Source organism: Camellia sinensis, chromosome 1, assembly GCF_055761805.1.
Source record: "Camellia sinensis isolate YWXY chromosome 1, ASM5576180v1, whole genome shotgun sequence".
In the NCBI taxonomy this organism is placed as follows: Eukaryota; Viridiplantae; Streptophyta; class Magnoliopsida; order Ericales; family Theaceae; genus Camellia; species Camellia sinensis.
Window position 1 is genome coordinate 216,448,206 of NC_138961.1, and position 15,818 is coordinate 216,464,023.

Below are 15,818 nucleotides of genomic sequence, written 5' to 3' on the forward strand. Positions count from 1 at the left end.
GGAGATGAAATTATTTCCTCTCTAAAATTTTTTACAATGGCGATGACAAATTTCGTCTCAAAAATGGCGCCAAATCTTCCACCAAATTTTCCAAAGGCGGGAAATTGTTTTCTGACGAAAAATAAAATTTAGAGACGAATAAAATTTTCGTCACCTATTGTTTTATTTGATTTTAAGCATTTGGTGATGAAATTTGGTTTTCGTCTCTGAAAATAATATAATTGGAGGCGAAATCTTATTTTCATCACTAAAACATGCATATTTGGAGACTAAATATTTTTTCGTCACGCGTTTTCGTCATCATAGACCTTTTTTGTTGTAGTGTATTGAATGTGAAATCAGATTTCTGTTCAATGTGACATCTGTTGAATGTGAAATCTGTTGAATGTTGAATCTGTTTAGAAAAATTTAAATATTATGTTTGAAATGAGAAAATGAGGGTTATGGTTTTCTATTGAATGTGAAATCAGAAATGAGGGTTTTGGTTTTGAATTAGGGTTTTGAATTGATGAATGTGAATCATTTTTCAATTAGGGTTAGGATTTTAAATTGTGAAATTAGAAATGAGGGCTATGGTTTCAGAAATTAGGGTTTAAGAAATTTATGATAAGTTAAATTTTTTTAATAATGTTATATGATTTTTTTTAGGAACAATTAATTTTTAGGAATAAATAATTATCTATAATAATAATAATTTTCTTGTATATTATTATCGTAACTAACTTTATAATTTCTTAGAAAAAAAATGGCAAAACACAAGAAAATCTAATTTTGTCTATATAAAAATTATCTATAATTAAAATTTTAAAATTTTCTATCCCTTTCTTTCAAAATTTTCAAGTTATTATTATTTTTTCTTTCACTTTCACTTTCCACAAATTTTTCTTTTTAATCAAAACATATTTAAGGAATAATCATGCCATTCCCTTTTATTTTCATTCCAATAAATTATGCACAGCCTAACAATATTTACGATATATTACAAAAAATAAAAATAGAATCATATAATATATATCAATGTCATACAAAATTAAATTACAAGGAAGTATGTTTAAAGTTGTCATGGTTAGTCTAGTACTAATTATTCTGAGTTCATAGATCTAACTGATCATTATATCATTTTTTCTTTCTCTAATATGGAAAGTATAAGGGGATGTTTGCCATAAAAGAAAAGCAAGTTCAGTCAAAAGAAAATGAGGATAAAATTTAAGGGAAAGGGGGAGAAAATTTTCAGTTGTGAGAGGGTGGCCGTGTCCTTCGCGTGAATAGTCTGAGTGAAACCCAAGATGGTCGTCGACGACGTTCTTCTGATTGTGAATTACAAATATATTTTATAGGGTTTTCAATTGTGAAATCAGAAATTAGAGTTATGGTTTTAGGAATTTGGGTTTTGAATTGTAAATCCTGTATATATTTATTGCATTGTGAACTGTGAATCCTATCTATTTTTTTACAAATTAGGTTTTTGAATTTTGAATTGAAAATTTAATTTCTGATTGCTTCTTAGTCCTGTCAATATGGTTAAATCTTGTTATTCTTTCACTTATCTCTTCAGCTTCATCATTAGGCCACTATAATTAGTACAAACAATTTTTTGGGTTGTTTTAGGAAATAAGTTAAAAGATAATTTTTTGTATTAAAATTTTTTTTTTTGGAAAAACATGTAAAAAAAATATTGAAAATGCCTTTTTACCTCTTTGCCAAAAAATTACCAAAACATTAGAAGTCAAAAAAATTGATATAAATAAATGACTTTTTACAAAAAATTTGATATAAACATTAGAGGTCAAAAACTTTGATCCACAAAAAAATTGATATAAACATTAGAGGTGATCCACAAAAAATTAGAAGTCAAAAAATGACTTTTTACCTCTTTGCCAAAAGAGGCCTTTGAAGTCGTCCTGAAAAATGTTATTATCAAAACATTTGATATAAATAAAAAAAAATTTGTTTAAAAATTATGTTTGAAAAAATTAAAATATTTGATTTATAAAATGGCTCATTCTCGATAATTTTTACCCACTTGAATTATCCAATTGACTTATTCTCTATGCGCCTGCATTATGTTTATTCAATTAAGTTTTAACTTTTTATGATAATCGGATGTCTGAATCAGTTTACGTATTTATGGACTAATCTTACAATCCACACCAAACGTCCCTTCCACGTGGATCCGACAAATCTCAATTAATACCTATAAATATGACACATACTGAGAGTTCAACTTGAGACTTGAAAGGAGCATACCTAATTTTTAACACATAATGAGAGCTCATTAATATTAATGAAGCTCAAGTTTGACTCGGTTCAGGTCAATAATTTTTTTGTTATGTTATTTATATTGCTTAAAATTATGAGAGCTCATTAATTTTTTATTTAGGTTATTTCTTACGTTATTTTCCTAAGTTATTTCCTACGTTATTTCGTATGAGGTTATTTCCCTAAGGGAATAATCTCATAGGAAATAACCTACCAAATCACTTTGTCATTAAGGTCCCTAATGGCAGAAGCTTGAGCAAATTAAAGTAACTTCTCTTTAATTGTCCTTAAATCTCACTAATTGGACCACCAATTTTAAAAAATTACGTGAACAATGTTTGAAATAAAAATTAAGAACAAGTCATACAAAATCAGTCGAGTTATTTCAACTCAATGAAAAAAATAATAATTTCATAGAAAAAGTTACACTATGATTTAAGATTTTTGTATGACTTGTCCAATTTTGTCCAATCGCACTGAATAAATACAATACTTGATACAAATTATACTATAAAATTATATGAATAGAAAAATAAAAGAAGAATCTTCATAATGTCTTCACATTCAAAATTATTGATATATCTGTCTAGTTTATCGAAATACTAAAAAAATAGATCAAGATTTATCAAAATATCCTCAAAATAAGTATTTTTTAAATTGTTACCATTTATATGCGTACGATTAAATAATTGCCCAAATTAGGGCCTTTTCCCAAATTAAGGCAAAATAGTAATTTATTTCTCAAAGTAGGCTTAGTTTGGACAGAATTCCTAAACTAAGCTAAAACGCGAATACAAACCACGCTTTCACCGTTTTTGTGGCCCTTTCGCGGACAATTTGTAAAATCTTAAAAGCGTGGTACAATCCACGCTTTTAATTAACAAAACGTGGTTACAAATCACGCTTTTAAGGAAATTTTATTTATACATAAATTTTTAAGTAATTATTTTTTTAAAATAAATCTGATTAAGGAAATTTGATTTATACATAACCATACTTTTGTTAAGTAATTCTTTTTATCTTCAGAAAACGTGGTTGCAAACCACGGTTTTACTGTTGACCCGTGGATAATAACCACTTTTAAGCAAAATGTAAAAATTCAACAAAAATTTCAAAACCAGCACTCATTCTTGTTTCTCACAGACACTCACACTTACTCTCTCTGTCTCTCTCTTTGACACACACCCACAACACTCACACTCACATCAAAAATATATAATTTGTAATATATATAAATTTTATTTTGTAAAATTCAGACCAATATTAAATATATATAATAATAATTGATAATAGCAAATAATAATCAACTATATAAAATGATTATTTTTTTATTTTAATTCTTAAAATGTAATTTTTTTATTTAGGTAAATTACACTGACACCCCTGAGGTTTATGTTTATGACAGTTATTCCTCCACCTTTGAAAAAATAAATAAAATTCATTGGAAAAATAAATTATTCCAAAAGAAAAATTAAATTAAAAAAAATTATTTGTTCTAAATTTTATAAAATAAAATTTATATATATTAAAAATTATATGTTTGATGTGAGTGTGTGTTGTGTGTGTGTCTGTCAGAGAGAGACAGAGAGAGAGTGAGTGTGTGTGTGTGTGACAAAGAAGAGTGAGTGCTGCTTTTGATTTTTTGTTCAAAATGTGTTTTGAAAACACGTTTTTACATATTTTACTTACAAGCATGATCACGAATATGTATAAATCAAATTTCTTTATGTATAAATCAAGTTTACCAACACTTTATAATTTATATAAAGTCACAACCTACACTCATAATTTATGTAATGATTAGAAATTTAGGTAAATTAGAAATATTGTTACTTTGATGTAAAGTTAAGTTTACCTACACTTATAAGTTTACCTACCTCATAAGATTGTTGGATTTTCCTACACTTATAAGTTTACCTATACTCAAAGTAACCAGATTAACAACATACACTCATAAGTTTATGTAAATTACTTAGATTTATAATTTATCAATTACCTAAATCAACTTACATCAATTACATTTATTTAATGATTACAAATGTTGTTACTTTATAATTTATAATCATTTTTATATAATTTTTACAAAATTAATCCAAAATTAATAAAAGATTTTCAGACCTAAAACTTAGCTGAATTACATTTAATGTGCACAAGAGCATGATCTTAATCCTAATAAATAATGTAAAAAGCATAACACAAGAGCATGATGTTAATTTTGTATGTGTTGTAAGATTTGTTTCTTAAAAAGCTAAAAAATCTAAAGCATTATCATTATTTTAACTCATATTTTAATTAAAAAATCAATAATGATTGTTAGATTACAATTGCTGATTACTTAAATAAAGTTTTTGCGTCACAAGTAATTGTAATTGAAGGAGTTAAAATTCATATAATTCTTTTACAAGTACAAGTAGATATAAGTATATTGTTGCTATTTTAATATTTTTTGTCTTAATTGAAGCAAGTATATGGAAACTGTTCCAATTATTTTCTACTGGGGGGGAAACATAATTCGGGATCCCGATAAAGGCGTCTCATATGATGCTGAGCCGAAAGGGATATATGCGGTGCAAATTGGCACGACGCTTAGCAATTTAGAGGAGATGTTTATGTCAAAGGTGGCAAGTTACGGGGAAAGTATTCGATTGACCTTCAAATGTAGATATCCTTATCGCCAGTGGCAAGCACACAACAAAATACAAGATATTATCGATCAATGACGATGAAGCGTTGAACACCGTATTAAGTATCGGTGCAAGTTTTCAAGCACCAAATTGTTTGGAAGTCTACATTGATAAAGAGGTTGTACACAATATCCCGAACATGACACAGATGGATTCTCGTCCGTTCACTACATTGCTGACGCATGGGATTGACACAACAGCGTTTCAGTCTCCTATGTATGAATCAGATCAATGTTATCCACTGGGCTACACACAACAGTCATTTGAGGGCCATGGTGTAAAATCAAGTTCACGTGGTGGATATGATTATGAATTTGACAATAACACACAAGATGTGCCCACATGCAGCCATCATACCACTCCGGTTGAAGTTGCTGGTAATATGGCAGAAACAGTGAACAATGTGCAGTTTGCTGACAGTGACATGTGCGGTCCTGATGTCGCCCTAAACGATGATGACAATGAAATATGTGATGAAGAAAATTTATTGGGCGAATCAGATGATGATGATGATAAAGAAGATGATGCTGAGGCTCCCGTTGACCCTGAAAATGCCCCCATTCCACCTAGAGTTGAAATCCCTTTCTATGACAGCATTCACATGGGTGGTGATTTTGATATTAGTACCCGTGATGTCGTTCCCATAACCGGATCTGGAGCGCTGAAAATCCAGAGTTGGACAGAGGAATGGTTTTTGTTGATAAGAAACAACTTGTACATGCTGTGAAATTGTACCATGCAACAAATAATCGAGAGTATACGGTCGTAACCTCCAAGCGAGACGTTTGGGTGTCTGCTTGCAAGCACGACTGCAGTTGGTGGTTGCGTGCATCTCTTAGTAGGAAACATGGTCTTTTTGAAATAAAGCAGTACATGGGTCCTCACCATTGTTCATACCCACGAATGAACAGGGACCACACTAATATTAGCTCCAATTACATTGTTTCTCATATTTTGGGACAAGTTGCGATTAGTATAAAAAATAAATGTTTACATATATATACATATTTGTTTGTTTATAGTGTTCACACCCAGATAATCCAACTCATATTTGATTGTCGTATGCAGAATGAACCTGATATGCCAATTAAGAATGCCATCGAAGATATCAAAAAGACCATGAACTATAGTATATCATACAAGAAGGCGTGGCATGCAAGGGCAAAGGCAATTAAAATGGTATTCGGTGATTGGGATGAATCACATAGGCAGTTGCCTAAATTCATGCATGCATTACAGACATCTAATCCTGGCACCATTGTCAAATGGAAGCATAGATATACCGGGCATACAACCATTATGCCCGTCTTCCACTTTGTTTTCTGGTCTTTCAAACCCGTCATCGATGACTTTAGATATTGTAGGCCTGTTATAACTATAGATGGTGCATTCTTATACGGTAAATACACTGGTGTGTTGCTTGTAGCAACGATTGTCACTGCCAATGGCAAAATATTACCGCTTGCATTCGCTGTTGTCGACAGGAAGAGTTTGGAGTCTTGGTCGTTCTTCATTCAAAATATCAAGGAACATATTATCCTGGACCGACAAGGAGTGACTTTGATATTTGATCGAGCTGAGAGTATTTTAGCTGCTGTGAGGCGGCATTGGCTGAATCCCTCGCTCCAATGTGTTGGATATCATCGACACTGCCTTTGACATGTTTGCAGTAACTTTAACACAAAGTTCAAAAATAAGGAGCTCAAACAACTTCTATGGAAAGCAGGGAGTGCTGATCAATGACGAAAGTATAATGGTTACTTAGAACAGATACAAGCTATTAACCAAGAAGCCATCAATTGGGTCCACAAGATGAATCTTGAGGACTGGGCCCTTGCATATGACGGTGGATTTCGCTGGGGGGTATTGACCAGTAATGATGCAGAGTGCTTCAACAGCGTCTTGAAAGGTGCAAGGAACTTACCTATCTCAGCTATGGTTGAATTTACATTTCGACGGCTCATTAAATATTTTGACGAGATGGGAGCCCAAGCTGAAACAGATGTACGGAATGAGTTCCAATACCCTAGAGAGATGCAAAAAACTATCGAGGAGGGTATCGCAAGGGGAAATACTTTCCAGTTGATATCGTATGACAGGTTAGTTTGTAATGTGAAAAAATTGTTATTATTATGTTGTTAAGTTAATTACACCTAAAAACATGAACTTGATTAGTTTGTATCAATATTGTCTTATAGGCCCCGCCGTGTATTTGAGGTGCAAACATCTTTTCGCCGTGGATGAGGTCGCAATAGACAGATTGTGCGGATGAATCAACCCACGTGCAGTTGTGGGAAATATGAGATAAGACACTATCCATGTTCCCATATGTTCGCTGTAATGTCTAAATGCGGTGACAATCCATTCGAGTACGTTGATCCAGTATATAGGCTTCCTGTATACATGAGGGTTTGAGAAACTAAATTCAATCCAATACCGCATCAAGATTATTGGGATGATCCGCAGTGGACCTTAATGCCTAATGTACTTCGTCTGCGAGAAGTAAAACGGGGTCGTACATCTATGGCTCGTATTCCGAATGAGATAGATATATTAGACAGGCATTTGACAGCTCATTGCAGTCAGTGCCAGCAGACAGATCATGACAGGCGAATATGTCCGACGCGACTTGGTCAATAAAGACTATGTAATACTTACATATTGTAATATATCATTTTGAAATTCTTTATTTGTAATAGATAATTTAATTATGTATTTTTAAATTCTTTATTTGTAAACAGGGTCGTACATTTAAAATGTGTATTACAAAATGTGTACTTGATTCAAAATGTGTAATACAAAATTGAAAATATGTATAATTTATTCAAACTTGTATAATTTATTGAAAATGTGTACTAGTTTTTCACTGTGTACTTGATTCAAAATGTGTATTACAAAATTCTATACTTAATCACGTAGTTCTTCTACCATTTCAAAATTTCATATTTTTGAATAAATTTAATTTCGAATGCTGCAATCATTGTTCACATTTTATAATTTAAAAAATTTACAAATTTAAAAAAAATTAACCTATTATAAATTAAAATTTTAAAAATTGGAATGCTACAGTCATTGTTCACAATTACAAATTTTATATGTAATTTACAAAATTTATAATTTATTCAAACTTTTAGCATTACAAAATCAATATTTAAGTTTTGTCAAATATGCCATAAATGCAATCATTAATTTCGAATTGTTTCCATGTAAGTGGCACATAAATTTGTCTTTTCTTGAACCCATAAGATTTACTTCATTGTATTTTAAATCGTTAAGTACAAAATCAATAATTACAATTTTTCTGTTATTATGTTATGATTAAATGAGATTTTGATATGGATGATCTAATATTTCAGTTGTACAGGCTTCATGGCACATGTACCTAAGGAGGTTCCACTGTTCAGACAGGTACATCGGGCTAACAGTATATGGGAGAGTCCGGTATGCAATAACGTTTGTTGGACTTTACGCTTACAATTAAAATACATTGCATTTTGTTGTATATTTCGTAATAATGCTATTATTTAAACTAGTCATTCTGTTGTGCAGGATGAGGCACGCACCGTGTTGACATGCCGTCAGGCAGATTCTGGATTGTGGGAGCATCCGTTGGACCATAAAGTCTTGCAGTATGTATTACGCGCGGGATTCTATGGTGTGTATCGTATCGGGCACATTCGACTGGACTACGCACTCATCACTGCTCTCATCGAGAGGTGGCGCACAGAAACTTATACATTCCATTTCCCGATCGGGGAGGCCACCGTCACATTGCAGGACGTATCCGTCTTATATGGTCTTCGGATTGATGGCCGAGCAGTTACTGGAGTTGTCTCATCTTTCGCGACGGAGCAGTGGATAGCCCTATGTGCTGAGCTATTGGGAGTAGCACCTACACCAGCAGATTCACAGGCAGGTAGACTGAGGGTCAAGTGGCTGGCCAAGCAGTTTGCTCATCTTCCAGATCATGCTCCAGATGAGTTGGTATAGCAGCATACCCGAGCATATGTTCTGTGGCTTATTGTTGGGTACTTCTCCCTGATAAGTCACAGAACCTGCTCAAGCTAATGTACTTGCCACTGTTGAGAGACATTGACGAGATTAGGCAGTACAGCTGGGGTAGGGCGGCTCTAGCATGCTTATATAGGATGCTATGTCGAGCAGCTCAGGTGGGTATGAGGGAGATTGGAGGACCACTTGTGTTGCAACAGGTTAGTAAGAATTTTATTACATGTCAATTCATATTATATGTCATATATCAGTATTGTAATTGTGTTCAAACTATTGTAAATTTGGGCATGGGAGAGATTGATTTGCATTGCCCCGTCTAGGCGGCAATTGGTTGGTCCTGGTGAGCTTCCTATGGGTGAGGGGGACAAGCAGTTGCCCCCCGGACCGCGAGGTAGCCGGTGGAGGGTTGACATGGGCCATGAGGTCGTCTCGACCCACGTAGTGGTAGTTTATAGAGACCAGCTGGATCGGATGATCGAGGGCGAGGTATGAAATTTTTTGATTGCATTTTAGTTGTCTTCTTCATTGTCTATGTTTTGAGTTCACGAGAAAAATTTAATTTATTTGTCGTCATTGTAGTTTATCTGGCAGCCTTACGCTGGGGTCCTCGGTACGCTCCCCGACTACTGCCGACTGGGTCAGGAGATATGGATGACGAGAGTGCCACTTATTTGTTTTGACGTGGTTGAGTGGCATCTCCCCTATCGTGTCCTCCGACAGTTTGGTCGGGTCTAGTCCGTGCCGGATCGGTTCGACACTGAGTGGCAGTTGCACGTCACTGATAGGCGTGGCCGAGCTGGCACTGACTGGCATCTGTTTTATATGCCATATATACAGTTGTGGGATGCCCGTCGGGACAGTATTGTACAGGCTGACTACAGAGATGAGGTGATCCCCTCTTCCGACCCTTATATGTTGTGGTATCGGCGACATACACACCTACTAGTCGGGAACCCGAGCCACGTGTCTGAGTCTGGATATCAGGGAGTTGGGCCTTATCTTGAGGCATTAGTGAGTATCATATTATGTGTCAGATAATTATTAAAATCATACTTGATTTACTTTCAGTCAGCTGTAGCCTAATAATACGTCTGAATGTTTGTTCAGGTAGCTAGAGCTGGGAGGTCGTATCACTTGGCTGAGGACGCCCATTTCAGACGTGATGGACAGCATGCCTTACAGGCCGTTGCAAAGATCCGAGAGTTATTGTACCAGGCATTCCAGGTTGCCCATCGGGGAGATCGTCTGCATTACGGCCACTACGATGTACACAGTTCAGCAGTTGCTCCAGACACATTAGCGCCGTCCACATCAGCGCCTTCCACTTCAACGCCTGCCACATCAGCTCCTTCGACATCAGTCACCCTACCACATACTACCCCATACATATCTGGCATACCTTATATGCCTGACCCTGATTGGACACCGCCCCGATACATGCATGACGTTGTTACCCCACTCACCCAGTTACCACCACCAGACAGTTCGACCGCGACCATGAGTACACATGATGCAGTTCTCACTGACATCTCCCACGTTGACGATGAGGCCCATATTGAGCCCCCCCCAGAGCGCGCTGGAGAGGCTGAGGTTTTGGTCGTGGCGGACGTCGCGGCCGAGGTCGGGGTGCGGGCAGAGGCAGAGGTCGAGGTCCAGCTGCAGATCGTGATACAGTTGCACCAGATGATGGAGTTTCACAGCTCACAGCAGCATCCGATCTTCGGCCACAGACAGGATCAGGGGCAACACATGCAGTAGAGGGGGGGTCATACTCACAGGCTCCACAAGATACGCATTTACGATTGGGGGAGCCAGATATTTAGAGAGTCTACCGCAGAAGACCGAGGAGGGAGGTCCACGGTCGGGGTTGTGGGACTGGGGCAGGTTAGGGCGTTAGCGGGTGTGATATGGAGTGTATAGTTTATTTTATTTATAGTTTTTGTTATAGTTTTTGTAAATCAAACTTGTACAGATGATGTAAATGTGTCATATTTATTTATTCCGAAAATATAATTTTATAATTTTTTATTCTTACTTGTTTTGATGATTTCTATAAAAATGAAAAGGAAAACAGAAAAAAAAAAGGATAAGAATTGATAAGATATTATTAACGAGGGAGATTAGAGGACCACTTGTGTTGCTACAGGTTAGTAAAAATTTTATACAAAAAAAAATCTAGGAAAAAAATGTAAACATTACATAATGGATAGTTGTGGGGAGAAATATGAATAAAAAGGAAACAAAATAAATATCTATACAAACACATAATTTTGTTTTCCCTTTTCTTTCACTTTTCTAAATGATTGCATTCACTGTCTTTTTTTCATATACAAACCAATGATAACCAAACAAAATGTCGACATATATATTTGTTGTTCATCTAGCTTAAACATGTATTTCAGCTATTTGTTAAATGAACCTGTAGTTCATTAAGTATCATTATTATATTCCACATCAATAATGCATGAAATCATGAAAGTCTAGTTCAAGTAGCGTTCTTCAAAATAACAATAACGGACAGAAAGTAAAGGTAGAATTACAAGAACTATTCGAAAACAATTGAAATATCTCCCTTCATTGATAAGTCGTGGATAAGCATTACAAATTGCATGCATTACAGAAATGGTTTGGTCGTTCATCCAAACAATTTCATTCATTATCATCATCATCTGACATCTCAATATCAGATTCATACATAACATCCATGCTCCAGGAGAAGTACTAGTGTGTATCATCCATTAACCCATCTTCGGCACGCTCATTTGCGGTCTTCATTAGTCCGGACCTTTGCAAACGTTGGGTCATGCGATTAATCTTGTCGCGGATACGGTGCAATGCCCTTTGCAACAATTGTGGAGTGTCAGTTGGCATACGCATGGCTAACCGGCGAGGAAATTTAAGATTAACTTCATGACATAGCTCAACGAGAACGTTTGCTCGAGTTTTGCGAAATTCCCACTCAGCTCTCATGGTATTGACGGTGGCACGTGAGTAACGCAAATTTGGATTTAATGGGTATTCAAATTCATCTCCATCTGCAACCCAGTAGCGACCCATTACTGAATATAGATCAACCACCGTATATCTCATGATGATATCGCTCGAAATAGCTGTAAAACTTTTGTTGTGGTATGATGCGATATTTATACCATATATATACATGGTAGCTATATGTATGAAATTATTGTAAACAACTATGTATCAGAGTTGTCACGTCAACTTTTATGACCTGAATAACTATGCATCAACTTGATAGGAGTTGTCACTTCGACTTTTATGAATTGCATAATTTATTGTTATTTCAAAACAAAAAGTAAAAACATAAAAAAAAAAGTAAAAACATCTGAATTAGTCAAATTGCTTAAAATATTTTTAAAAAAATCAGTAAAAACTTTGGAAAAAAAACACGAAAATTAAGAAAGTAGAATTTTTTGAAAAATATTTTATGAAAAATGAAAAGAACCAAGCTGATCAACCGACTAAACGTCTGAATTAGTCAAATTTCTCTGCCTGAAATTTTTTTAAAAAAATAAATGTGAAATTACAATTTAAAAATCTTTAAAATATTTTTAAATTTTTTGAAATATTTTTTCACAAATTTGTTTTACTTTTTAGGTGTATTGACATATTTATTAATTCATTGTTATTTTGTTATGACACCCCCTCAAAATTTTAATGAATTGCATAATTCACAAGGGCACAGTAGGTATGGTACGATAATAAATTGTAGCTCGGCTCAGTGATACGTCCAACATTTCTCAGTGATGCTCGCCAGTGACTTGAACAGACGTAATAATTTGGATGCTTTGTTTTTTCCTCAGATGCTATGTGACTTTGTGCAGCGATGCATCTGACTTTGTGCAGTAATGCAGTGATGCATGTCACTTTATGCAGTGATGTAGTAATGCATGTGGCTTTCTGACTTTGCCATGCTTATATAGTTTGTGACTTTTTTCCTCACATTACGTGATGCATGTGATTTTCTGCAGCGCAAATAAATGCTTTCTTTTTTTCTCACATTTCAAAATTCATCTAAGTCACATCAATACGACCACATGGCAATAATGTTGATAAACAATTATGTGATGGACTGAAGGAGTAAAGTGTAATTTACCGAATATAAAAAGGAGCAGAAAATGCAAAAAGGAGAAAATGGGATGACTGTGAAGTTCATTAAGTGAAAATAAGATAAAATATAAGCTGCAAAGTTTCAATCGTGTTTACATATCAGGTGACCATTTTATTATTTCGGTGAAAAAAACAACGATAGTTTTGCAGGACGAAGTGAGTTGGACGGTTGTGTATTTACTTGCACTCTGTTTCATAGTTGTTTATGAAGAATATTACTTTAAAACAAAGAAAATTTAAGCATTTAATTTCATTTATAATTTTTTGAAAACACCAATTTGTACTGAAATCGTCAATTCCAAGTGACTACTTATTGTATTAAAAAAGTAAGTATGAAAAAATAGTTTCATGTGGCGATGTGACAACTCACTGCATGTTGTTTTATTTGACAACTCACTGCTCGAATATGAAGGGATTGCATTGTCATCCTCTGGCCTACAATTATGGTTTTATCTGACAACCACGTCCGTGACTACATCACAGGTACACAAAGTCATGGGTACTCAGGATTGCATGAAATGAATAACATAAAATAATATCACGGGTATCACTTCTTCCATAGTGCCCCAACATGCATTATCGTCACTAGATCATCTCTAGTTAACCCTCAGTATGATGTTTATAAATAACGACACCCCCAGTATGTTGTTTGTTCAAGTCATAACAATAGTAATATATCTACAATTACTATTATTATTTGTTTGTTTATTTTATGAACAATGTCTTCAAGAGGTGTAGGAACTTCACGCCGGCAAAGAAATCCGAAAGTGTGGCTGCTACCTCCATTTACTTATGACTACAAGAGCGAAAAGTACTCGAGTTCGAAGGATTATTATGCTGGTATCCGAGCAGAATAGGCGTTCAGGGTAACGGAGCAAGAAGGATTGTTTAATGATCTACGTAACTTTGGGGCACCGGTACCTCATCGTCATTCATTGACCATGGCTAGACGAAATGTGAGTGACTATGAAAAAAAAGTTAGCAGAATTAAGAAGGAGAACAACAGAATGTTGATGCGGAGATGTCGACATTTCATACTTCAGCTAGCCATCAAATGACAGAAGCAAGCAACAGAGATTTGACAGTGATTGAGCGATATAATGTCTTAAACAATGAAAAATATCTCTCTGACTACTATATGTCAGATGAGGAATGAGAAATCAAACACCTTTATCTTTCATATATGTTTTTATGTTGTCTCATATCTTCGTTACTGGAGTGTAAGATAATGTTGTTGTTCATCTAACGTACGGATGTATTTCAAGTATTTGTTTTATGAACCTGAAGTTTATGAAATAACTACATTTATAACTGCACATTTATTAGTTCATGACTTTCTTTATTGAATTGCAATGAGTTAATGAATGTTTTAGATTAATGTATGTTGAATTATGTGAATACTTAAAACACATAAAATATAACATATAGCTCGGTGAAAAGCTTCCGTTAACTGGGGCTCGTGAAATAGAGATCCTGTACGTAAAGAATTTCAATCTCCATCAGGAAAGAAGAAAGAGTCGCCTTCCAATTCTTGGAAGTCCAGTCAAAATGATGACTCTGGTAAGGAATGGGGGGTTGACATATAACTAAACTTAGGGGGCTGGACAAACAAGCTCAAAGCCAAGTGGTTGGTCCAGTTGGGGGACTAATAAAGTTCATACAAATGAACTACAGTCTTCAACAACACATAAAATAAAGCAGGTAGCTCGGTGAAAAGCTTCCCTTAACTAGGGCTCGTGAAATAGGGATCATGTACGTAAAGAATTTCAATCTCCATTAGAAAAGAAGAAAGAGTCGCCTTCCAATTCCCGGAAGTCCAGTCAAAATGATGACTCTGGTAAGGAATGAGGTGTTGACAGATAACTAAACTTGGGGGACTGGACAAACAAGCTCAAAGCCAAGTGGTTGATCCAGTTGGGGGACTAATAAAGTTCATACAAACGAACTACCGCCTTCAACAACACATAAAACAAAACAGGCAGCTCGGTGAAAAGCTTCCCTTAACTAGGGCTCGTGAAATAGGGATCCTGTACGTAAAGAAGTTCAATCTCCATTAGAAAAGAAGAAAGAGTCGCCTTCCAATTCCTGGAAGTCCGGTCAAAATGATGACTCTGGTAAGGAATGGGGGGTTAACAGATAACTAAACTTGGGGGGCTGGACAAACAAGCTCAAAGCTAAGTGGTTGGTCCAGTTGGGGAACTAAATTTAAAACCCAATTGGTTTTACTTGATTTGCTTGTCAAAATCACTATTTACAATTAATTATACACAAACAGATTGTTTTCTGCGCCTTTTTCAAGAAATTGACGATTCTCTTAGTATAGAATAGCAATCAACGCAAGGCCAAAAATGTAAGAAACTTGACTTGTACCCAAATGACAACAAATAATTCAAATAGTCATACTTTTCAATGAAATACACGAATGTTTGGTCGTAACAACGAATGATGCATAGCTAAGTGAAACACAACATTGCCTACATAAGCTTCATTTTTTATTACAGTCTCAATTCAGAAAGTCACATGGCAACAGTGAATTCACTGATTTACCTTACAGTGAGCATGTCATTATTTTGTCCGTATATGCAGATGGATTGTCAAGTCATGTGACTTGGTGCACATGCTTTGGTTTTCTCGATTTTTTGCTCGATTTTTTTATTATAGTGACAGCTCATTTCTTATTAATATATATGGAATTCTCAATTTAGAAAGTCACATGGCAACAGTGAGTTCACTGAT